Source organism: Callorhinus ursinus, unplaced genomic scaffold (genome assembly GCF_003265705.2).
Source record: "Callorhinus ursinus isolate GAN/ISIS: 27379988/994484 unplaced genomic scaffold, GSC_fseal_2.0 scaffold12, whole genome shotgun sequence".
NCBI lineage: Eukaryota > Metazoa > Chordata > Mammalia > Carnivora > Otariidae > Callorhinus > Callorhinus ursinus.
In genome coordinates, this window is record NW_027397074.1 from 62,716,376 (window position 1) to 62,742,591 (window position 26,216).

The following is a 26,216-nucleotide window of genomic DNA, read 5'->3' on the forward strand; positions in this document are numbered from 1 at the left end:
AACAAGTTACAGGCAATTCATAGACATATAAATGGAAGCAAGAAGGCCACCATCAAGGCCACTTTTATAATGTGGCATGCGGGTGAAAGAAGGGACACTAGGAGAGAAAGCAACATTCTAGGTAGAGGCTGCCCCATTGGGAATGAGACTGCCTAACAGAATTACTCGCACAAAAGGTTACTAGAGAGAACTAGTTATTCTATGGCCCTGAATTGGAAGGAAAATGCAGTGAACTAATAAGAGCCATTGTCATTGTGTCCTATAATTAAATGTCATTTACACGAACTTAAGGACTATGACGAACACATAGGGCATATAAGAAATTGTCCGCAATGAGCCATGAAAGTTGCCTCTGCAACCAGGGGTAAAGGGGGAATGGAAAAATAAAATATGCTTTTCCATGCATGTCCCCCTTTTTCTTAGGGAAAAAAAAAGAATTTTTGTGGCAAGCATATTGGAGACATTGTTGAAGAACAGTTCCTCTTCACATAAAGGTTACCTCTGTAAAGCTGCCAAGGTCAGTGCCCTGGTGGATTATCTGCCAAGTAAGTGCCAGTTGTGGAATCTATACTGTGGCAGGCATGGGGGCAGGCGGCGTTCTCCCACCCTCCTTATGAATCACCGTTCTTTACTCCTTTGTACGAGGGTTGCCACTTTTCCCACTCGCTGCCCTCCCTTCTCATTGGAGAGGTCTCTTTCCTCACATATGAGCTGAATGTTCCGTTGTTTGCCAGGAAGCCGGGCTTGCTGAATGCTGATTTCATGGAAGTCCCACAAGACAGGCAAACAGTAATTTCTAAGCAATCTACATAAAAAGTGACCTTACAAAATATAAAGTGCTCAACTTGGGCCATGATGCATCATTTGTGCTATTTTAGAGGAGGGGAGGAATATACATATACAGAATACAGATAGAGATACATACACATATACACACAGATGCACATATATATATATAAAATATATATATAACATATACATAGACTTTTCCCATATATATATATATACACATATATATATATACATATTCATGTTTTTATTTCCATTTTTTGGTTGAGTGCTTTAAATGGCTTTGTCTTTTATATCCAATGACTTATTTTTTTCTTTTTATAAAGAACCACAAAAAAGGGTAACTTCAAACTAGCTGTTCCATTTTTCAAATCTCTTCTTCAGTATATTCAGAACACTTAATATCCAATTTCTAGGATATAATATGATGAAGAGAAATATTTCATTTTTTTTATTTTGACATATAAAATGAAAAGGGCCGTTCAAAAGAAGTATATAAATATTCAATGAAAGATACTCTCCTAATATACAAGATATCTTCATAGTTATCTGGATACTGTATTCCTTTCCATAGTCCTCAAATGTAAAAATGTTTAGCATATGTCATCTATAACTATGACCCTTTGGGCATTTATTCAAGTTATTTTTATGCTGAGACTTAACAGAAATTAAAAGGAAATTAGGTAATGCTTGTAGTAAGCTGTGTCTTTTTTTCTCTAAATAGCTCCACAAGGTGAACTGTCACTTACCTTTAGGTCATCGGTCATTAAGGTGCGTGTGGCTTGATAAATTCACAGGGCAAACACTGCTTGACTATAATGACTTGTTTTTACAGGGCAGAAGGAACGATTTCAGAGTTATATTTTGAATAACACATGTTCATAGGTATAATTCTTCAAAACCCTGGAAAACACAGATTGCCTATAATGAAAAGCATCCCTTAGTATATCTTAATGTCAATTGTCTATATTGTGCTAAAACACAAACTATGTCCAATTTTCCTCACCCTGATGTCACGCACCTTCTTAATGATGAAGTAATAAAACTACCCCAAATTGTCCTATTTAATGTTATATGCTCCCATATAATTTTAATTGTACAATTTCACACAAAAGAGGGAAATGTATTTGTTGAAAAATTCAATACCCAACTGACATTAAGTTGCAAATTGTGACAAGGACAACCATTGAGAAATGAAATATCCATGTTAGTAGTAATATGATTCCACTATAGACATTTTTCATAGTTATTATTCATTTTTCCCGCTGTTTTCACTAATGAAGCCAATAAAAGCCATCAAAATTAAATCTGATGGGTAGTCAGATCACTCAGAATCTGAGTGAAATAAAGACTTAGTGTAAGCCTGCCTGTTCAGCTCAGCTCAGATCTACAAACAGCTAAGAGCCATTTGGCACTCTGTTGGCAATCTTGGCAGAGATTTGAAAGATTGAATAGAGATGAATTCTTAATGACTTCCTAACATTTAGGTGGGGGGCTTTTTCCAGAAGAAGACTGAGACACAAGAATTACAATTACAGAATAAGGGAATTGGGTACTTTGAGAACTTCCCCTCAGGATGTAAACAGAAGTCAGTTGTCAGCAGACTGTAAGATTCTGCCATTAGATTTAAATGAAAACAAAGGAGTTCTCAATATACATTTAAAATATTAGTTTCTTTTAGGGGCACCTGGGTGCCTCAGTCAGTTAAGTGTCTGCCTTCAGCTCAGGTCAAGATCTCAGGGTCCTGGGATTGAGCCCCATTTGGATGGCTCTATGCTCAACAAGGAGTCTGCTTCTCCCTCTCCCTCTGTGCTCTCTCTCAAATAAATAAAATCTTTAAAAAAAATTAAAATATTAGTTTCTTTTGAACAAAGAGCATTCGTGTTGGTTGTCTTCTGAGACTTCTTAAGATATTTAAAGACAGCTATGCTCCCTTCTGGAGTCTTCTCCAGCCTAGGTTATCAATTTTCCTTTCTGATAAATTTCAATTGGAAATTACATTGATATTCGATATTTGGTCCTAATGCTATGAATCTCTAGGTGGTCAAATTTGAATTTTAAGGAGCTAAAATATTACGTGCTAGATTAAGTATCCTTTGCCCAGTCTGTATATTTTGGAAAGTTGTTTGAAAATAAGAGTCATCACCAACCATGAGTTTCAGAATGAGAATATCTTTTCGTGTGAAACCACATTTTCCTAGGGCGCCTGGGTGGCTCAGTCGTTAAAAGAGTCTGCCTTGGGCTCAGGTCATGACCCCAGGGTCCTGGGATGGAGCCCCACATCGGGCTCCCTGCTCAGTGGGAAGCCTGCGTCTCCCTCTCCCACTCCCCTTGCTTGTGTTCCCTCTCTTGCTGTGTCTCTCTCTGTCAAATAAATAAAAATCTAAAAAACAAACAAACAAACACATTTTTCCTTAAGTCAGATTGGTCATACCAATATGGAAGGCAATCGCCACAAGAGGCTATTTAGCACTTGAACTGTGGCTAGTTCAGGTTGACGTACCATATGAATATAAAATACACACCAGATTTTGAGAATGTCATATGAAAAAAGAATAAAGATACCTCAATACACTTTTTATATTGATTACATGTTGAAATGATATTTTAGATATGTCATGTTAAATAAAATATATTAAAATTAATTCCAATTGTTTTTAGTTTTAAAAAGATGGCTGCTAGAAAATTTGGAATTACATATGTGGCTTACATTGTATATTATGAGATGGTGCTGGTCTACATAGCTGTAGCTAATAACATAGCTGCAAATCCTGAGGAAATCACTCAATGTCTTTTGCCCAGCCCAATTTATACCTTCCATGCAGCCTACAGGGATATTTTGTCTGGGAGATCTATGAAGATCATGGTAGGCAGAATCATTTAACATGCAAAAGATGGGGCACCTGGGTGGCTCAGCCGTTAAGCCACGGGCCTTTGGCTCCAGTCATGATCCCAGGGTCCTGGGAGTGAGTCCTGAATCAAGCTCCCTGCTCAGCACGGAGCCTGCTTCTCCTTCTCCCTCTGCCTCTCCCTCTGCCACTCCCCCTGTTCGTGCTTGCTTGCACTCTCTCTCTCTCTAATAAATAAATAAAATCTTTAAAAAATAAACAAAAACATACAAAAGATGGCCCTCAAATCAGTAGTACTGTTATGTTCTTCAGAAAAGAAGGGTCCTTAATAATTGAAGTGTTGGGCATAATCACTGACTTATCCAGAATCCCAAATTAGAAAGAGGGCCCTGGGACCACAAGCACATCTCAAAACGGGAACAGGAATTCATTATATGAAAACAATCCCTTTAAAATAAACACACAAAACTACAAAATTTTCTGAACATTGAACTTATCATTTTTTACTCTCAGAGAGCTCCATTTCTGGCTTCTACAGTTTAAAAGGGCAGAATACAAGGACTTTCTATTAGTGTGGTGTCTACATCTTCAAATATTTGGTAAAGTAAGTACATTTTCAAACAATTTTTCATTTTTGGTTTAAATGCCTCTATATTTCCTTAGATCTTTGTCTCCAAAATCATACTGACATTCCCCATGTATCCCACAGCACATTTTCCTTTACTGGTCATTATATGAACTAGTAACAAGTCATGAGAGATTTAGACTAGGAAAAAAATTCTCTTTCCATAAGGACAGATTTTGATTTGTTGAGATAACTTTCTAGGCCTAAGAGGAAGCCACTCCTCTCAGGATGCCACATCACAAACAAGGTTGACTGTGTGGCCCCAATCAGTTATTTTCCTGCTTTTCCTCTTCCTTGTTCTTTATTCTTTATCCTATAAAAGCTTCTTGCCAATGGCCTCATTTTGCACTTCTTCAAAAGGAGACTACCAGCTTCATGAAATGTTAAATAAAGTTTGTTTATCACCTAAACTGTCATCTTTATTTTTTAACAGAATTAATGATTACATTTTCTTTACACATAAGTAAAAACTTTGCCAATTGCTAGTTTATGTTCAATTCTAAAAGATGTATGTCGTGTTTTTAAGCTAACACCTTATTCTACTTATTTCATTTAATCCATATCACAACTTTGTAAATAAGCATTGGTGTCCTCATTTTACAGATGAGGAAACTAAAGACCAACATGGTCAATAATTCACCCATATTCATAGTTTGTGACAAATGAAGGTCTATCTGGCTCCAAATTTGTTCCCTTTAATCATGTAATTCCACTGCCTTTCAGTGTATGAATTATGCACACCAAAACCAGATGGTGCATATGTTCTAAATTTGCAAAACATTTCATCCGCCTAGTGAAACGTGTGAACAAGAAGAGGACATGATTAGTCATCCTTTAATGTAAAAATGTTGGATTGCACAAAGGGTACCCTTTTCCTCAAACACAGAACAAGAAACTTGATAAAAATATGTAGCTCAAGCCAACTGTATTTTTAATAGAATAACAAACCTAAGAACCAAGAGAATATAAAATAGCTAAAAAGCAGAGAATTATAGGTAAGTTATCAATTTAAAAATTTGTCTTTTCCTACTTAATACCAAGTGCTTTGTATTCATTTCTATCTATACTCTATACACTTTTTAAATATTTATGTTTGACTCACAAAGAGCAATGTATACATGTCATATGATTTTGCCTTCAAATACTACTTTTATGCCTTTTTTTCTTTGAGAATTTCTACTAAAATTGCCTTTAGAATGAGTGAATTTTTCCTTTTGGCCATGAAATCCATCTGTCGGTGTGTACAAAGCCAGGGGGCAATTAACAGAAAGACTAGGATAGAATTTCACTGGAACAAGTAGGGAATATTTCTGATCATTTTTTGAGTAATTTGCTCTTTTTAAACAAATATACCTGGCTTAATATAAATTAACAGCTGGTCAGTGCATGACACAATAAAATAATAACAAGTTCCACCCACAAACTAACAGATTGCATTTTAGGTACTAAAAAAAGGCAGTCAAATTTACTGATTAATTTTTCAGTATCAGGAAAAAAAGACTTTTTGCATGTTTTTTAAGGACTGTATTAAATATAACTTTATTTTTTTAAAGATTTTATTTTTAAGTTATCTCTACACCCAACATGGTGCTTGAACTCATGACCCCAACATCAAGAGTCACATGCTCTACTGATTGAGCCAGCCATGTGCCCCTAAATATAGTTTTAAAGTAAATAAATTAACTTTGACACATAAATTTTAATGTATGTATATATTAATTTAAAGAGTAAGCTCCTTCTAGATTCTAAATTGTTTCCAATAGTTTCATGTAGGTCATCTCCTCTCCTTCCATCCCATCTTTTGCCATTAAATTATATGTTCCTTTAATATCCAAGCCATGCCTTCTTTTGTTTATTTTTTTAACAATCTGTGACACAGTAAGAAATATATATTTGATCTCTGTCCCCTGTTCATGGCAAAAGCTCCCCAAACCCTTAGAATTTCCTGAGTGATAAAGATGAGAGGGGCATTTTTGTTACTTACGATAAGCCCTGCTTAATGATACCTGAATTTATGCTAATGAGGTGATTCTTGCAAAATGGAGACTGGTTGCCAAAGGAACCAACTGTGTGATTAGAAGGTTGGAATTTTCAACCCCAACTCTTTAGCTCCAGGGAAAGGAGAGGGGCTAGAGGTTTACTTAATTACCAATAGCCAATCATTTAATCAATCGTGCCTATATAATGCAACCTCTATAAAAATCCTAAATTAAGTGGTTTGGAGAGCTTCTGGGTAGTTGGGACATATGGAAGTGCTGAAAAGGTGCCATGCCAGGAGATGACATAGAAACTCCACGCCCCTTCCCCACAGCTTGCTCTATACTTATCTTCCATTTGGTTGCTCCTAGGTTATATCCTTTTTAATAAGCGGGTAATAGTAAAGTACTTTCTTGAGTTCTGTGAACTGTTCTAGCAAATTATCAAACCCAAGAAGGCGGGGTGTGGGAACCCCTGATTTATAGTCAGTTGGTCAGAAGTACCAGAGGTCTGAACTTTCAAGTGGCTTCGGTAGTGGGGGGGACAGTCTTGTGGAACTCTTAGCTTTAACCTGTGGAGTCTGCACTAACTCCAGGTAGTTAGTTTCAGAAGTATTGTGAGTAGAGAAATGTTTTTTTTCTTTTACTACCCCTAGTCTATAAGATTTAACACAGGAGCAAGCATAAAAATACTCACTTCAAATGTTTGAATGTATGCATGAATAAATGACTGAAAACAAACAATATAAACAATAAGGAAAATCAGTGTAAACCTAACATATGGAAGAAAACTTTAAGTTAAGCTAAACACTTTTGGACTATAGAGAATCAACTCAAGGAATACAATATATGAAATTAAACATTATCATTGTCTTTCATTTTTTTCCTTTAGTCCTCTTACAAAAAGGTCTATTGATTCCTAGGGCCTCACACAAATACAATTTTTATAACCTAGCATATGAAATAATATGTTAGCTATAAATGTATTAAAATATTTGCCTACTTTTCAAAAAAAATATTTGCCTACATTTCCATATTTGAATTATCTTAGTATTTTTATTTGCTTTTATTTTTATTTTTTTTAGCCACTGTATTTTTTTTAGCCACTGTATTTTACTTGCTTTTAGATGCTTTGTACAAAGCTTTGCACAGTGGCAGTATCGTAGCCAATGAGGTTTATCCAAGGTGCATTATTGCTAATAGATGCTTTCTACAGAGACCTGATCCAACTTCAGTAAAATAATGGCATAAAATGCCCTAGCCTTCCTAGTATGGGTTGAAGGTAAAGAAGTAAACTTGTGGTTATTCAATATTGCTTATTATTTAGTCTTTTATGTTTTTTTTTAGATGATAGTGGCTTCATAAAATGTATTTTTTTAAATAATGAACACCAGTGAGCTTTATTGGGGGGGGAGGGGCAGAGGGAGACAGAGAATCTTTAGCAGGCTCCACACTCAGAGCAGAGCCCAACGGGGGACTTGATCTCACAACCCTGAGATCATGACCTGAGCCAAAATCAAGAGTCAAACACTTAACTGACTGAGCCACCCAGGTGCCCCAAAATGTATTTTAAAACATTGGATCTTTGGGTATTTTTTATCCTTGGGGTTTAGGCGTCAGGGTGAAGAGAATGGGTATGTGACCAGTGGCTGTGATGGGCAAAAGGAGGCTCCATTTATCATGAATGAGCACAGACCTATTGGTATTTCTTACTAGCATTTTATGATTTAGGTTATTTATTAACTCAGGGAGAATTAGCATCTTCACGAATTGCATCTTTGTAATCTAGAACACAGTAGTACATTTCCATTTTTTCAAATATTCTAGACTTTATGGGTATGTGTGTCTCTTGAAGAGCTTTTTATAATTCTTCAGATAAATTGTGCACATTTTATGTTAAATTATTCCTACCTACATTATCTTTTAGCTGTTTTTGAAAATCTCTATTTTCTTTATCCATCCTTTTATTTTTAACTTTTTAATCACTTATTTAGTATGGTGGTCTAAGTCCTATTAAATTATTTGACATCTTCTCTCTTCGCATATCTTAATTATTCATCCTGTTGTCTGTTTTCTTAGTTTTTGGTGTATGTTTCTCCTGAAAACTGAGAAGTGTTATATTCTTTTCTACTTGTTACCTATATAACCTTATGTATTAAACTTATCGTGTTCATTTGGGGCGATATATTTCTAAATTTCCTTCTGAAAATTATTAATATATTTTATCTGTACCCCCATTTCCTTCTCCAACTTATTTTAGGTACTTTTAATACCTTAATATATTTCTTAGTTTTTGCATTTGTGCTGATATAGTTATATATACCTTAATTGGTTTATAGGCTTACAACTGTTATCTTCAGCTAATAAAAATAAGGAAATTGGCGCATTGACAGCAGCTCCCATTTTCTTTCTCCTTTGCCTCCTACTGTTTTTTTTATTAGATCATCGCCTTCCCTGCCTTCTAATTTTTCCTTCAGTTATGTTGTGGCTCTCAACACTGGCTGCCCTTTAAAGTCACCTGTGCAGATTTTGAAATATACCAATGACTGGGCTCCAGCCCAGAACTATTAAAGAAAAACCCACAGACATGGATTTGGGGCACTGGTAGGACTTAAGAGTTCCATAGGTGGTTCTAATAAACAGCCAGGCTTGAGAACCACTGATTCACATGATGATATTATTTTACTGTTTTCATTCACTCTGCCAATTTGGTTTCCATTTTCCAGTGCCTCGCCGTTTCTTCCCATACTCTTCCACAGAGTGGCAGTTTTCTTTTTTATGTTTTTCGTGGTGAAAGCTTGACAGTTTTCTAGTGTTTCATAACAACAGTTTCTGATGAAGGTTTTGCTTTTATGAATTTGTTTTCCTGTTCCCTTCCTTCCATTTTGTGGTAGTATCTCCAATTAAACCCTCTGTTGACTCTTCTTTATTTCATATTTTCAGGAGGTGAGTTTTTTTCTGGGAAAGAGTTCCATTGAGGCAAGGTTTCAAAGACATATAACATGTATGGTAGCACAACATCCTTTGCATAGAAAGGCTCTGTGCTTGGTTTAATACTCTGTTTGTCACCAAGCAGAGTATTTTTAAATTTTTTAGTAAAATTTTTAATAATTCCAAACAAAAAGTTCCACAATTTTCATTTTGCATCAGGCCTTAAAAATTATCTAGCCAGTCCTGCACTGAGAGAACGGAGAGGGAAGAGTTTGAGGCTAGCAAGAATTTTCCTTATGACCCCAATGGAGATAGACAATATAGAATTTTTATAATACTTGCTTTCCCACTGGGGCTTCTTCCCAATGTGACTTCTTCATCATATGGTTCCTGGTTTAACCTTGACTCCTCTAACTCTTGGAAGAGAATCCAAGGAAGTCATAAAAGTCAAAAAACAGTTTGGGTAGCACATTTCAGTTAGAGCCAACAACGGATTTAGGATAGGATTGGCTTTCATAACTTTCTGAGGTTGGCTGATGGAAGGTCCTGCTTCCTACTCCTGGTCTGCCTATTGCTTTGCCAACCCTCTCTCCACTTTGGGAACTTAAGGTCTTTGTTGCTACCTAATTTAAAAGAAATGAACAAACTGGTATTTGTAGTTTTAGTTTTTATTCTCCTCATTGTTTCAAATGGTTTATGGGAGAAAAAAAAAAGGGAAATATCTGACTTTACCTGACCATCTTTAAAATAAACCTGTGACCTCCAGGTTTATATAGATCTACTGTAGGTAACATATAGCCAATTGTTTATCTTTTAGCTCTGTGTGTGGGAGTGAAGGGGAGGTTAATCCACTCACATTTACTTGTACTGATATATTTAACCTTCTTAATTTTTGTATTTTGTATTTACTGATATAAATACTGATATGTTTCATCTTCATTTCTTCCCTGTCTTCCTGCTTTCTCGTGGCATTTTTTAAATCATATTTTTCCCTCCAGTACTGACTTGAATGTTACTCTATTTTTATTGTTAATGGGTATTCTACAAAGTAACTGCACATTTAACTTCACAAAATCAAAATTAATCAGTGCGTACTTTCTTTTTAACATACACCTAACATGTAGGGCTTTAACTCCTATAGCACAGTTCCTATCTAATGTAATACTTTTGTCCAGAAACAAGTTTTATTTAATTGTTTACTAACGCCACAAATTAGACATTATTATGGTTGATAATTTGTGGCTAACCCACATGTTTTAAAATGTTTTAGTTTTTCATTCCTAATTGCATCTTAGACTTTGTTTAGTCTGAGATAGATTTTTTCTTCTTTCTGTAACATTTTCTCTTAAGAAAGTACTTGTAATTAACTCCGTTTTTTGTTTGCTTGAAGAAATGTTCCTCGATCTTGAGAAATAGTTTGCTGAGCATATGATTCTATGTTGTTAGTTCTTTTCCCTAAGCCTTATTATTAAAGTATTACTTAATCGTCTTCTGGTTTTTTATTATTGCTTTTGAGAGTCCTCCAGTGAATCAAGCTGACATTGCATAGGTAGGCTGTCTTTCCAGGTGTTTTGATATCTTCTCTTTACTTTGGAGTTTTACAGTTTGCTAAATATGTCTTGAATTAGATTTATTTTTATTTATCCTTATGGGATTTGAGGTGCTTTCTGAACCTGAGAAGTCATGTCTCCTCAATCTGGGAATAATCAGCCCCTACCTCTTCAAATATTACTTCTTCCCACTCCTGCATTTCTACCCTTTGGGAACTCTGATTAGATGTATGCAACCCTTTCTCATTCTACTGTCCACATGTCCTAACTTGTCTTTTCCATTTTCCTTCTCTTTGTTGAATCCTTAATAATTTCTTCAATTCTATCTTGCAGTTTCAGTGATTATATATATTTTTTAATTTCTGGTTTGTTCTTCAGATTTGCTTTGTTATTTTAAATCTTATCACTTACTTATTTTTATGCTTTCCTACTTTTATTTCCTTAAACATTCATTTATAAATTGTTTTATAATATATTTCTGATCATTACTATGTTTGGTTCCTTGACGGTCTAATTTTGTAACTTGTTTTTTCTACTGATGTCTCTTTTGAAATGTTGATTTATTAGATCATTTTTTCTTCTGGCTTGCATCTAAGAAAATAGTGTTGGACAGTAGATGGGGACACATCATTTCAAAGAAAATTTGGGTTGTTAACCTATCTTTTCTCTTGACCTATCTTTCATATTTTTCCATCCCTTTATTTCTCTGTATTTTCCCCCAGAAATTTCCTTAGACCTATTGTACAATTTGCTAACACTTTTTTCAGTTATTTACTCTGCTCTCTAAACCACCCATTGTTTATTTTTAATTAAATAATTATTTTTCATTTATAGAAATTCATCACTATGTTCCAAATATTCCTGTTCTATTTTCACACTGCCCAAGTCTTTCCTTTTGTTTCTTTTTTAAATTCCCTCTATTTCACTTTTAATAAAATACTGTATATATTTATTTTGTATATAAACCCACACACTAGAAAGTACTCCTGAAATGCTGAAATTTTTGTTGGTGTGGTGAATTCTACCTGATCATTATTTAAGAAATCATGAGAAAGAAGAGCTAATAATTGAGAAACTGCCTCTTCTATTACCATCCTGCTTCTATCATTTAGAGTTTTGACAAGAGTTACAGCAATTACTTTACAATAATGCTTCATTTTATCATCAGCCAGATAACATCCACAATCTTTTACCTTGATTTCTTGGTAAATTTCTGAGTGCAGGACAGTGGGATATTCAGTCTTTCATTGACCCCACTGGAACTTGGAAAACAGTACTGCAATCATGTGTGGATACAGCTCTGCCAGTGCTCCAGAGTCTCTGGTGCCAGTTATTGTGTCAATGGAGACTGCCTCAGATTCTAATTGCAGCCCCTCATTATCTTTGTAAACATCAGAGAAGTCTCTTACTTCAGGCATGGCACTGTATGAGGATGCAAGTACAGAAAATGTTTCTCCACCCAACTGAGCAATAGTTATTCTCTTTTTTAAAATTTTCAAAGTTTTGGGGTGCCTGGGTGGCTCCGTCATTAAGCATCTGCCTTTGGCTCAGGTCCTGGGATCAAGCCCCGGGATCGAGCCCCATGCCGGGCTCCCTGCTCAGCGGGGGTGCCTGCTTCTCCCTCTCCCACTCCCCCTGCTTGTGTTCCCTCTCTCGCTGTGTCTCTCTCTGCCAAATAAATAAATAAAATCTTAAAATAAATAAATAAATAAAATTTTTAAAGTTTTAACAATTATATCTCCCTGGTCCAAAAGCCTTGGATCATTTTTGTTAATGGAATCTGGACAGTTTTCACAACAGGTCTGTTTTATTTTTAGATGCCCGAGGCTTTGAATTGTTTGTTCATTACCTGTTATATCTTCTCCTTTACTACTGAGGCTTGTTAAATGGCCTCCATTAAATTTTTATTGATGCCCCTGGAAATTTAATATTGGGTTGCATTTCAGCTATTCCCTTATGGATGTCAGCTATTTTAAAATCCATATCACCTCATTTTAAACTTCAATTTCCATTAATTCTGTAAACAAATGAAAACCTATTTCACTGTCCTTAGGATTGTTTTTGGTAATTAATCATATTGCCACATATGCAAGAGCAGAAGAAGCTGGAATCCCTGCATTCATTAATCTAAACTTTCAATGTAGATCAATGCTGTAGACATGTACGGCCCGATAATGTAATCAATAGACACACTGATCACATGTGTCTATTTAAATTCAAACTTAAACATAAATTAAAAATTCAGTTTCTCCGATATTCACAATTCAAGAGTTCAGGACCTACAAGTGGCTGGTGGTATCATAATGGACAATGCAAATATGGAATATTTGAATAATCAAAGAGAGTTCTAACTGGAGAACACCTCTATAGGAGATGACCCATTTTATTCAAGAACCTCAACTGTGACTCTCATAGTGAAAACAAAATCTTTGTGAATAACAATATATAAAGCTTTATCTGTCAGGGCACCATGCCCCAGTTCTTTTCTACTTACATGAATGACTTCATCAATTTCATTAGTTGTATAAGTAGAAACTTCATAATGCAACATAAAACTTGTACCTCTTATCCCATTTATAGCTACTGTAATAAGATCAGACTTCACAGTGAATTCTAATGAATCAAATGTGACTGTACAAATTGCCAGCAGTTGTCCTCTTTAAAGTAGTGCTGACCCATGAAGTTTTAAAGACATCAACCTTACAATTTATATTTTTAAGTGCAGTCATATTTCAACCATCATACCTTTTGTAGTCATTCAAAATAATACTTCTAAGAACCTCCTGTAAAATGATATTAAAGGATTTTATTCATGTGGGATGACCTCTAGAAAGTTTCATTTGGTTATCCTCAGTATCCAGTACTATCTTCCTGATAGCTTTAACTCTGGAAATTTTAACTGTTCAAAATTAAAGTGAAATAATCTTTCCTTCCAAGGTGAGTGTGTGACTGTATTTCACAATCTCTCAGAAAACAGTAAATAATGTCTGACTTTTCGGTTTTGAAACACCAATTTCTTTTACTCGTTGCTGTGTGGCCTGAACTATTCATTGGGCAGACTTTACCATCACTTTGAGGCTCTGGCAGGAATCCTGCCTGATGCGCTACATTTTTTGCAGATACTTTCAACATAGTAATCTGACTTTTTTGGTGTTTCTGCATCCATCAGGTTTAAAGTATGAGAAGACATTTGTGTGTGTGTTTAAATTATGTTAACACACTCTCCATCAATCATTCCTAATTATATCACTCCAACAATACCCATTCCAAGAAATATCTTATAACAAGAGGGCTACAAAACCTCCATTGTTTGCCAGCACACCAGGTTCATTAATACCATCTGCTGCAAAAAATTACAAAAGAACTATGTTTCATAAAACTAGTCAATTGGAAAGAGATGCTTAATTGAACCCTCTAATACTCACTTGTAACCATTTCTTTGTCAGAGAAACCAGCCTCTCTTCTAAGACAGTATGTGGGAATTCCACCTGCTGCGGTAGCTTTCTGTCTATTGTCAACCACAAAAAACATGAACAGAGAGTGTGAAGATTTTGTTCCATTGGTCACTGTGACCATCACTTCAGGGTCACCTGACTGTACCACAGTAAAATCATCCACAAATCTAGCCAGTTTTCTTAAGTAAACTCTGGCCAAAGTTCACAGCCACACTGCTAGAGCTCACCCCCACTTTCCACAGCATGTAACACCTCCACAAATGAGTCTACAGGAGCCTAATCTGGCGGGTGGAGGCTTGGTTCCTAGTGGGTAGAGTCACAGGAAGCTCCCTGTAATCTACACTGGCATGATGTTTAAGGTATTTCTAATTGTTCTCATATTTCTGATTCTTGTGGTAAAAGTTCTCCTATTTTCAAAATTTGATAACTCTCTCTATAGTAGTTCTTATGGTATGTGTAGTTTTTAACTCTAAGCATAACAACTGTCTGTGTGTGTGTGAAAGAGAGAGAGAAAGAATCTCACAGAACTTGAATTATGGAAATGTCCGTACACCAGGGTTTTTATAAATCCTGTACCAATTTTTATATTAATTTCCTTCTGATTTTGAATTTTCTTTTTTTTTAAAGATTTTATTTATTTATTTGAGAGAGAGAGAATGAGAGATAGAGAGCATGAGAGGGAAGAGGGTCGGAGGGAAGAGGGTCAGAGGGAAGAGGGTCAGAGGGAGAAGCAGACCCCCCGCTGAGCAGGGGGCCCGATGTAGGACTCAATCCCGGGACTCCAGGATCATGATCTGAGCTGAAGGCAGTCGCTTAACCAACTGAGCCACCCAGGTGCCCCTGATATTGAATTTTCTACTGGGGCCACTCCTGCTATTCCTTAAGCTGCTAGGTATAAAACATCACTATATCCACATTTGATTTTAATCATAAATTATGTTCAAGCTTGTTCCATACAGGCATTGATTTAATTATCATCAATCAGGGATATGTGCTATTCTGAAAAAGAGCAAAATAATTAAAAAAAATTATAAGGATGAAAGAAGGGAGGTATGGGGGGGAAGAAGGAAGGAAGAAAGGACTTGATGGTTTTCTCATGGGACAAATATGGCCTTACACTGAGATCTACCCTTGCTATGAGGACCATATAATTGGACTAGTTTCCTTTTCTCTGGAAAGAAAAGATCTACTCAATAATGGTCACTGATTTATCCTACACAATATGCACGAGGTTTCTCCTGGACACAAGGAAGAGATAGTAAACAGGCTGTTTTTAGAAATTGTGCGTTTTAGAGAATAAGTCAGTTCTCACTCCCCACCTCACCTTCTTCCTTGGCCCTCTTTTACCCACATGAGAATTAAAATTCTAACCCCACTTTCCAAATCCCATAAGTCATGTTGGTATTGGTACCTGCTTATTGCTTTGTTTGATCTCTCCCCACTCCACCCCTTTTTATTTTGGCATCTGAAATTTACCTGTCTCTATTGAATTCAACTCTGTATTTTTTTTTTTTTAGTTTTTAAACTGTACTCACATTGTTTCTAAAATGATTCATTACTTACTATATGATTAATTTTGTGTATGTGAAAAATCTTTTAACACTGATTATGGATTTATTGACAGAGAACAAAATCTACAGAATTCAAAATGTTGATAATACAGGGAAAAGGTAAAATCAGTTAAAAATAAAATCAAGCAGGGGCCCCGGGGTGGCATAGTCAGTTTTTTGGCTCAGGTCATGATCTCAGGGTTATGGGGTCAAGCCCTGTGCAAAGGCTCTGCACACAGCAGAGAGTCTGCCTGAGATTCTCTTCCTCTCCCTCTCTCTCCCTCTCTGCCCCCCAAATAAATCAATAAATCTTTAAAAAATAAAATAAAATCAAGCATTACAAAGTGTCATCATTTATAATTCAAATAAATGTTAGAGGTTAATTGGACACTTAGGTAGTCAGGCCCAGGGTCCCCAACAAGAAAGCAGAAAAGCCAGGACAGCTAAGATAAAACTGCACTAACATTCTGTTCTACAGCTTAGACAAGACCACGATAGCATCCTGTCTAGCAGCCTCTGCAGAAGTGACTTTTGCAAAACATCCTGAAACACAACATTTAACCATAAAACCTTGGCTTCTATCACAAGTTGAAGCAGTTAGTCTCCAGCTGTCAGCCCAAAAAGACCATCAACACATGAACAATAACCCAATAGGTAGACAGGTGCATGATCAAAGCCCTGATTGGCACACCTTAGCAGCCAATCCACAGGGGGCCCATGCTCCGAATGCTTAAGATAATTCATTGAAAGAGCTTATAAAAACCCCTAGATTTGAATGGCCAAACAGCAATCCTCTTGGCTCCCTTTCCTCTCTGGGAGCTTTGTACTATTGCTTAATGAACTTTGCTTTGCTGCCCACCACTCTTTGTCTGGTCTACCTCTTCATTCTTTGAAGTGGCATGATGAAGAACCACAAGTTCTAAGGGAACAAAAATCCTGTAACATAAACACTCTATTTATAATACAGCACTCTTTCTTTCACGAATAATAAAAAGTGGCACTACATCAATTTTTTTTTTTTGAGAGAGAGAGAGTGGGGGTAGGGGGAGAGAGAGAGAGAGAGAGAGAGAGAGAGAATCTTAAGCATGCTCTACGTCCAGCATGGAGCCCAAGGCAGGGGGCTCTATCTCATGACCCTGAGATCATGACCTGAGCCAAAATCAAAAGTCAGATGCTTAACCGACTGAGCCACCCAAGTGCTCCAGCACTACATCAATCCTTTTAGAATTTGATGCCTCTGAGCCTTCATTAGACCTGATCTGGATTTCAATTCTTTTCAAAGAACACTCACCAATTAGGCTGCCATTTTGTCTTATTTTAATACTTCTCCAGGTTTTCCACTTTTTTTTCATTATTTCTCGTTTCTCTATGATGATGCCTTTTCCAACTATAAATCTTATCAGCCTTTAGTGACTATAATTCACTTTTAAGTAGACCTAATAGTTCTTAATATTGTGTCTTTGCTAATTCTATATTTTAACATTGACCAACTGTCTTATAGAAGAAACCCTGAAAGTGAGGAGATGGTGGGAGAAATGTGGTAGGAAGAGGTAACCAGACCTGTTCCCCCAGCACATACATACACCCGCATGTGCACCCATGTGCACCCATTCCCAAATAGCAGAACATAAAAGAGGGCTGCTCCCCTCAACTAGAGTTTTCCCATCTGATTCACTCAAAGATAAGAAAGAACAATAAAAGCAATAAAAAATTAAAACACATTTACCACCACAGATATCTATAAATCATCAAATATCTACCTTTCATGTGTCTCCTGAGCCTATGGGGAGACCATCTATAAAGTTAATCATACAACCAGAGAATAAATGAGACATATGAGATTTCTTGAAACTGATTCCAATGTTTGAAATCATGTGTGGAAAGTTGTAGCAATTATCTGCATGGGTCTTCCACTGCAGAAGGGGAGGAATCCTCATACTGGAATAGAGGACAATGTTTTGTTCCTGAGAGACCAAGCATTTGAATCCACTAACTTTCTACAACTGAAGCCTTTACCTTTAATAATTGTTAATATGATTCAACTTATTTCCTTGTTTCCCCACTTATTTCTCTCTTATTGCACTGTTGGGTATTTTGGGGGGGGACAGTTAGGATTTTTTTAAATCATACTTAGGTTCTATTTTCTCAAACTGCATCATTTTGCTTAATTCCTCCCCCAGCCTTAACAGCTTTACCTCACTCATAAAACCTGGCTTCATAAGTTGTACTTGCTAAGGGCTTGAGTCACTATAAGGATTGTCATTCTTTCTCAATCAGGCCCTCTCCTCAATGGGGAGATGCAGGAGGCTACGGAGACAGACTTGTAAACAATCACAGCGATAAAGGAAAAAGAAAGGAATAGGTGGGGTGAGGTGCCATGAAAACATCGCAGAAGAACCTATGTAGTTGTAACCCCTTAGGTTCAATCATGGATTTGCTCATCTCTAATTTAAAATGAGAACTTTAAATTCTACCATCTTAATCTTTACCTAAAGTCAAAGGTTTTCCAGTTCTTCTCCTCCAGATTCTTCCTTCATTAAATACCCATTATCTTTTGAAATTTTAAGCTTCTTTTTCTCCAGTGACTAAAAGAAGAAAGATGGAAGCAGAATGGGTGCAACTAGAATTACATTTGGAAATATAGTACAGAAAAGTTGAGTCATCTCCAGATGGTGGCTTCTATTTCCTCTTTAGAAGTTTTCTGCTGAGAGCTGGGAGTATAAGGGTGGAGACAGGTCAGATATTTAAGGAGAGTAGAAAAGGAATGGAATAATGTGTAGTGGAAGAACAAGCTGACTTAGAAAATGAGATCATGGGCGCCTGGGTGGCTCAGTTGGTTAGGCAACTGCCTTTGGCTCAGGTCATGATCCTGGAGTCCCTCAAGTCCCGCATCGGGCTCCCTGCTCAGCAGGGAGTCTGCTTCTCCCTCTGACCCTCTTCCCTCTCGTGCTATCTCTCATTCTCTCTCAAATAAATAAATAAAATCTTAAAAAAAAGAAAAGAAAATGAGATCAGGTTTTTGGCATACTTGGGATACATTTGAATTTGATGATTATAAATTTATAATGAAATCCATATACCGTTTTGGATTTTTCTTACAGTGCTCTAGCTGTCACCTAAAGGAATAAAGAAATAGATAATTGGGTTCATCCTAGTTTGGCATTTTGTCAAAAAAGGGGAAGGGAATTTGGGATATTGGCAACAGGAAAATTAAAATGATGGATTGTAGAAATTAAGAGTATAGAAGGGCAAGTGGAGACAGGAGAAGTCTGACAGATGGGAAGAAAGTATAGGGATAAATGGACTAGAAATCACAATAGTACAATCCCAGTACAATTAGTTAAATAAGGAAGTTGGAAATATCAATTGTGATTAAAGAGTGGATTATTTAAATTAGCGTTTTTGAAGGTGAAGAGGCTTTAGGTGAAGAAAAGCTCCATGATATGCATGGAGTGAGCATGTAGTAGGGTGGAATGGAAGTGAAAATCATCAGAGAAGAGGAAGTACACTCGTTGGGGTAGAAATGCTCCCTGCACTCATGGAGTCAGATAAGAACGAGAGCTATGTTAAGGAAATACAAATACTATGGGAGTGAATGAGATAGTCTGTTGTTTTCCTTAACATAGCTTTAATCACTATAAATATCTGATACTTCTTTGTCTCCATGTGTGTAGCAACTATGTTTATCTTGGTTATCTCCAAGATCTAACATAGTTGGTGGAACACAGGAAGGCTTAATAAATGTTAACAGATAAGTGAATGCATAAATAAATGATGGAATGAAGGATGTTGTGGAAGGTGATTGTAGCCACCTTCCAAGATGACTCCCAATGACTTTGGCTTCTAATAGTCACATCCTTAAGTAGTCATGTCCCACATTTTATTAGGGTTGATTTGTGTGACCAGTAGACTATGGTAGAAGGGAAGGTGTGCCAATTCTCACAGTAGTGTATAAAGCCTACAGCCTCCATCTTGGATCATTTGCATTGACAGAAGACATAGCAGCACATGGTGAGGAAATGAAGCCTCCTGTCACATCAATATGAATGAACTTGGAAGGTGATCCACCAATGCCACTCAAGTCTTCAAAGACTGGAGTTCAGCCAACAGTCTGACTATAATCTCATGAGAGATCCTGAGCCAGAACCACCCAGCAAAGCCATTCTTACATTCTTAATTCTCAGAAACTAGGTGATATAATTATGTTAGTTGATTTAAGCTGTTAAATTTTGGGGTTATTTGTTATGCAGTAACACATAGCTAATACAGATGGTACAGAACATTTCACAACTTGTTCTCCACTTTTACTCCATCCAGATGAAGGGTTCCCCAAATTTCCACCATCCTTCCTGCCCCTATTTTTGATTGGTATCATTCCAGGAAGAGGAGTCTTTTCAGCCTATAGGTGCATGGAAGAATAAGGACAAAACAACTGTTCCCTAGTCTCAAGGCATAATTTACATTTCCTCCTATTTGTGCACAGAGTCATAAACAATGTTTCCTCTTTTTACTCTATATTATAATAATTTTAAAAGTCTGGTATTTCTACTTTAGTAATAAAATGTCACATGAGTACAAATATTGTGTTTAAAGACATAAAATACTACTCCATTATGGAATAATGACTTACTTTCTCATTTTGTGAGATTGTGTAGGCTGATACAGAAGGTATAAAGGACTTTTGAAATTTCAATGATTGCCCATTCCACACTGATTTATTGCCATATTTGGCATGTTCTTCAGTTTTTCTCAAAAGCAAAAGCAAAAGCAAGTCATAATTGACAGAAACTACAAAATGCACTTTCAGCATAGGATGACTCCACTAAAATTTAGTTTTCTTCATCCTATTTTTAATTATAAGTAATTAAAGCCTCAATAATAATAAATCCAAAAATAAATTGGAAACTATAGGGATAATTAATATCAGGTGTAATACAATTCCTGCTCAAGTACTGTTTTTTTTTTTTAAGATTTTATTTACTTATTTGACAGAGAGAGACACAGCGAGAGCAGGAACACAAGCAGGGGGAGTGGGAGAGGGAGAAGCAGGCTTCCCGCGGAGCAGGGAGCCCGATGCGGGGCTTGATCCCAGGACCCTGGGACCATGCCCTGAGTGGAAGGCAGATGCTTAACGACCGTGCCAACCAGGTGCCCCTCAAGTATTGTTTTTAGTTCATCATATTGTTTAAAAAAATGAAGCCTTACGTGATAAAACATATTATATGAAGGATAATTTATAATTTCATTATATTTGTCAGAAAAAGCAATTAAAAGAATTAAAAGGAATACTGCATATTTTGCAGATGGGCATGTTTATTTTAAATGGATATTTTAGACAAGAGTTCCAGAATAAAAATTTTAGTGAATATCAAATTAACAGTTAATTGATAATTTCCCAAATAAATTTGTGAAACAAAATAACCATTTTCCAAAAATATAATTTTACCATATGAGGTTTCTCATCTGTATAAAATATAGTGACATATAATAACCAAATTTTTAGGTAATATTGTTTCCTCTACAAATATAATTAAAGTACATAGTGTTTCCTCTGTATCTTACTTAAGGATAATATATATTAAAAACCTGGACCTATCTTTATTTATGAGATTGAGTGTATATTGCAGGATTATTATATATATATATTGTTAAGATTTTTATTTATTTATTTGTCAGAGAGAGAGAGAGCACAAGCAGGGGGAGCAGTAGAGGGAGAGGGAGAAGCAGGCTCCTCACTGAGCAAGGAGCCCGACGTGGGACTCGATCCCAGGACCCCGGGATCATGACCTGAGCCAAAGGCAGATGCCTAACAACTAAGCCACCCAGGCATCCCAGGATTATTATATATTTTTTGCCAAATTTTTCACATTCATGAAAGATATGTAAAGAAAATATTATCAGTTTATATAACATAGTCTAACTTACATATCTAATTATCAAAAAATGTTTATGCTTATATTATGTAGTGTTATCCTACGTCACAGTAATATATTATGATCAAGTTTACTTTTGTTTTAAGTAATAGCTGGATGACATTCAATTCTTTTGTTAGATTTGACTCCTAAAAGAGATTACTCTGAAGGACAATTAACGATTTCTCTAAAATCATTTCAACACATATTTAAACTTGTTCTTGTTCACCTACAGCATAAGCATACATCATTATATTTTGCAACTCACCTATCCTACATGACAGCTTGAAAAATCAACACGTCAGACAGAATAGAGTACCCATAATTCTCAATCAAAAATATATTTCCATAATAAAAAAAGAGCACATTCTTGGGTATATCAATAAAAACATCTAAAAAATTCATTAAACATAAGCATTATAAGAACCATAGCTGAAGGGGCGCCTGGGTGGCTCAGTCATTAAGTGTCTGCCTTTGGCTCAGATCATGATCCCAGGGTCCTGGGATCGAGCTCCGCATCGGGCTCCCTGCTCAGCAGGAAGCCTGCTTCTCCCTCTCCCACTCCCCCTGCTTGTGTTCCCTCTCTCGCTGTGTCTCTCCCTCTCTTTCAAATAAATAAATAAAATCTTAAAACAAAAAACAACACAGCTGAAGAGTGTCATTTGCTCATATATGTGTATGTTTGCACTAGAGACTTCAGCACTTCCACACCATATTTACAGAGGGCAAAACTGCAACAGATGCATGCATACACAATATATGTTTCATCTAATGTCCACCTGGCTAATATTCATTAAATTAGAGCTTGATAGTTCCTTGAGGGCTAGGACAGACATCTCTCATGCTTCTTGGTACCTACCTTCCCCCCCCCATCCCCAGGGTATCTAGCACAATGTACACAACAGGTGATTAATAAACACATTTAGTTGACTTGACAAATGCTTATGCAAACTTTTTTTTTTGATCGGATAGCTTTTTATCTGCTACTAGGTCTTATTTTGTGTTAACTATGTTAGAGATATATTGCAATTGAACTTATTTATGCTCCTAGTGCTAAATATTACTTTAGACATTTTTGTTCTGCCATGAAATCTCATGAAGATAGACATAAAATAACTCAACCATTAAGTTAAGAACACTAGTGTTAACAAAGCAAAAAAATATATATTGTTAACGGATTTTAGTCCCATTGGGTATACCACTTAGGTACCATTTGGCTATTCACACAAAAGAGCTCTCAATCTCCAGACACCCTTGACTGAGACACTAGATCCCAGGCTCAGACATGAGAAGGGGCCAGCCAGCTCACCTCACCAAGTGGCCCACCATTAAGCTGTACTCTTCTAGTATGGCTTTGAAAACTAGCATAGTCCCCTGCTTCCTCCCTTGGTGTTCCCAATCATCAAAGCATCCCTATTCATTCAAATTATTTTAGTGAACATTACTAAGGAAAATTGGCAAAGTTTAATGATTTAAAATGGGAAATTTCAACATTTTCATAATTGGATAAAAATTGTACATTCCTTAAATAGCTACACAGTAACTGCATCTACCTCAATGACTGTAGATTCTAATTTTTCTTCTCAAGGTCAGCACAGAAGTCAGGTTGAAGTTCTCTTCTCCATTCTGACTCCATCCAGAGGGAGCATTCCCTAAACTTCCACCATCCTTCCCAGCCCTACTTTTGATTGGCATCGTTCCATAAGGAAGAGTCTTCTCAGCCTGTAGGTATGTGGACGAAATCAAGACAAAACAACTGTTGCCTCGTTTCAAGTAAAACCACATTTCTTCCAGTTTGTACATACATTGATTTCTGTGCCCTCTGCCCAGAAGAGGCCTCTTTACAGGCATCTCTTCAGAATAAAACTCTATAAAAGTGAGCATGCCCTTCAGCTCATAATCTTGCATCTATTAATTTATCCTCAGGAGTGAAAATTTTACAGGAGATAACTTTATGCATTCAGACTTATACTCCAACAGTACTCATAATAGGAAAAATTGGAAGAAGTCAATTAATTACCCGCAATGGGGAAATTTTTAATAAAATTATGATTTAGTCATTTAATGAAATATCAAGCAAACATTATAGCTATGAATATTAGATTGTAACGTATAAAAATCTGCTGCCTCTGATTCAATAAGGCATCTGTGCAGTGAGGAACTTCTAAAACAGATGTCAGTCCCAGAATTATGGCACTTTGCTGCTATCAGCACCAGTGTAAAGGGCAAGAGCACGTGACTACCCACACTCACTTCCAAAGAGGTCTCCCTCAGGTTATCTGATAGTGTAATTCTAGCTTTGAGTGAATCTGAGAAATGTAGTTTTCAGCTTTCCAGCTTCTGCATGCTACAAGGGGCTAGAATACATGCTAGGGAGGTAACCCACAGGATCCATTGCTCTTGTGAGGAAATCAACAATTGCTTTTCTCCAGCACAGTTATTCAGGTGAGGAGGAGCCAATGAGGCACAGGTATAGCATCAATGGGCACTTTTTAGGAAGCATAATTTCTAGAACTAGCATGTTCAGGAAAAATATTTATTATTATTTTAATAAAACAATGTTTAATAATAGAACGTTTGCCAGTGACTAATATATTCTAAAGTCCTGTCAAGTGAATGAAATCAGAAATGATAGAATTGACAGCTTACTATTGTAGAAAGAGGACTAAGGGATCAACAGATTCCTGTTTCAGTTCTGGTTTTATTACCAACTAAATTACTTAGTAACTTAGTCATTTAAGTGAATAACTAGTTACTTATATGAGATCTCAGAGTAATATCAGTTTATTGAAATATAGAGGAGGGGATTTCTAAGTTTCTTTCCTACTCCTAAAAAGTGTTAAATTTCACCATTATTATTATTACCATGATCATCTAAGCTATTGACTTCTCACGTAAATTTTAGCTTATCTGGTGTTATTTTTATGAAAAAGGGCAGCCACTTGTGCCATATACACCATATGTGCATAGTTACTCTTTTTCTATAATGATGATAGTCCTTGGGAAGTTAGATTGTATAAACTTTAGAGTATTCCATGTAATTGTCTTTTCCCCCCCCAAAAAAAATGTTTATGCTGTGCTGGAAATTCTTTGGTATCTTATAATTGTTCATTACTGATGGGACGCTTATCTTTCTTCCTTGGATTAAAAAAAGCTACTATTTATTGAGTATATGCTATACCAGACACTGTGTTAGGTAGTCCTAAAATGCAACCCTTGCACTGTAGAAAGCATTAAACAATTATACCAGTAGGATTTCCATGGAATTTTTAGATTTACAAAAGACATTCACAAACTTTATCTCACTGAGTCCTCATAAGAATCCTGTAAGATATAAAATTTTTTACCAAAGAAGCAACTGAGGTTTAGATAAGTAATCTGTCCAAGGTTACATAGCAAGCAAATGGCAAAGTCCTGATGGGTCTCTGTACCTCAAAACCCACAACAGGCTTTAACTATAACCTCTTGGCTACTGCACATGAAGAAAAACCTTCATTAAATGACACTACTCTGCTAGAGTTCATTTTTCCCTTTTGCTTTGGGCAAGATGGCTCAATTCCAGGCAAAGCTGGCACTTGCCCCCATTATGTTTCTTTCCTGATTGGCGGCCTACAAAATGTAGTCATCACCTTTGACAAAGATTGAAGCTTCACCTAAGTAAGCACCCTAGATCAATTTAAGGCAGTACAGTACAATGTTACTTTATTTTATTTTACTATGATTGAATTAGAAAGTTCTAACCCATTCAAATTTTTATAAAAAATGATATTGTAAAATATTGTCAAGAGGCATGTGCAAGATATATAGAATGAGGAAAACTTTCTTCAACCAACATCACACTTGCAGTAAGCTTGTAAGATCAAAAAAGAAGGGTGAAAATTAACTCCAGGTACTAGGCACAGAAGCAATGGAGTTGTCTCTTGGATAATCTTGTCACTGAGGAAAATCTAGCAGTATCACTGTCAGAAGGGGAAAAAAATTTGAAAAAATAAGAAACCCTAGTGTGTAAAAATTAATAGATCAATAACCTATTTTCCATCATCTAGAGAAATACACTCACATTTGAATTTACTTCATAACAATAGAATAATATAAAAGAGGGGCGCCTGGGTGGCTCAGTCAGTTGAGCGTGCCTTCGGCTCAGTTCATGATCCCGGGGTCCTGGGATTGAGTCCCAAGTCGGGCTCCCTGCTTAGTGGGGAGTCTGCTTCTCCCTCTACACTTCCCCTCTACTTGTGATCTCTCTCTATCAAATAAATAAAATCTTTAAAAAAAAGAACAATATAAAAGAACAATGACAACGAATAAAAACTATTATTGCTAGAAATAGATACAGTCCCAGGGTGAGTTCCTTAAATGGAATCAGGGAGCATTAAAAAGGGAAATGATTTACAGTTATGATACCATTTAACCTTATGTCCTGAGAATTTATGATGTATGTGTATATGTTGAAGGGATTAGAATAGTATTAAAGTTGTCTTAAGCCATTAAATATTTAAAAGGTAAGAAAAGAAAAATGAAATACTTTAAAATACAATAAGTATGATCTATTTGATTTGATTGAAAGTCTTATACAAGG

The 26,216-nt window shown here is 36.2% G+C and overlaps 1 long non-coding RNA gene across 1 annotated transcript in view; it reads right to left on the reverse strand.

The window, feature by feature from the left end:
- The window catches only part of LOC141373814 (uncharacterized), a 41,033-nt gene extending 17,708 nt beyond the window's left edge, over positions 1-23,325 (reverse strand). Inside the window, exons 1-2 of the long non-coding RNA XR_012380136.1 lie at positions 23,191-23,325; positions 1,539-1,692 (exon numbers count right to left, since the gene is read on the reverse strand). This is a non-coding gene — a long non-coding RNA (uncharacterized lncRNA). The remainder of the gene's footprint in view (positions 1-1,538; positions 1,693-23,190) is intronic.
- Between the last annotated feature and the right edge of the window lie 2,891 nt (positions 23,326-26,216).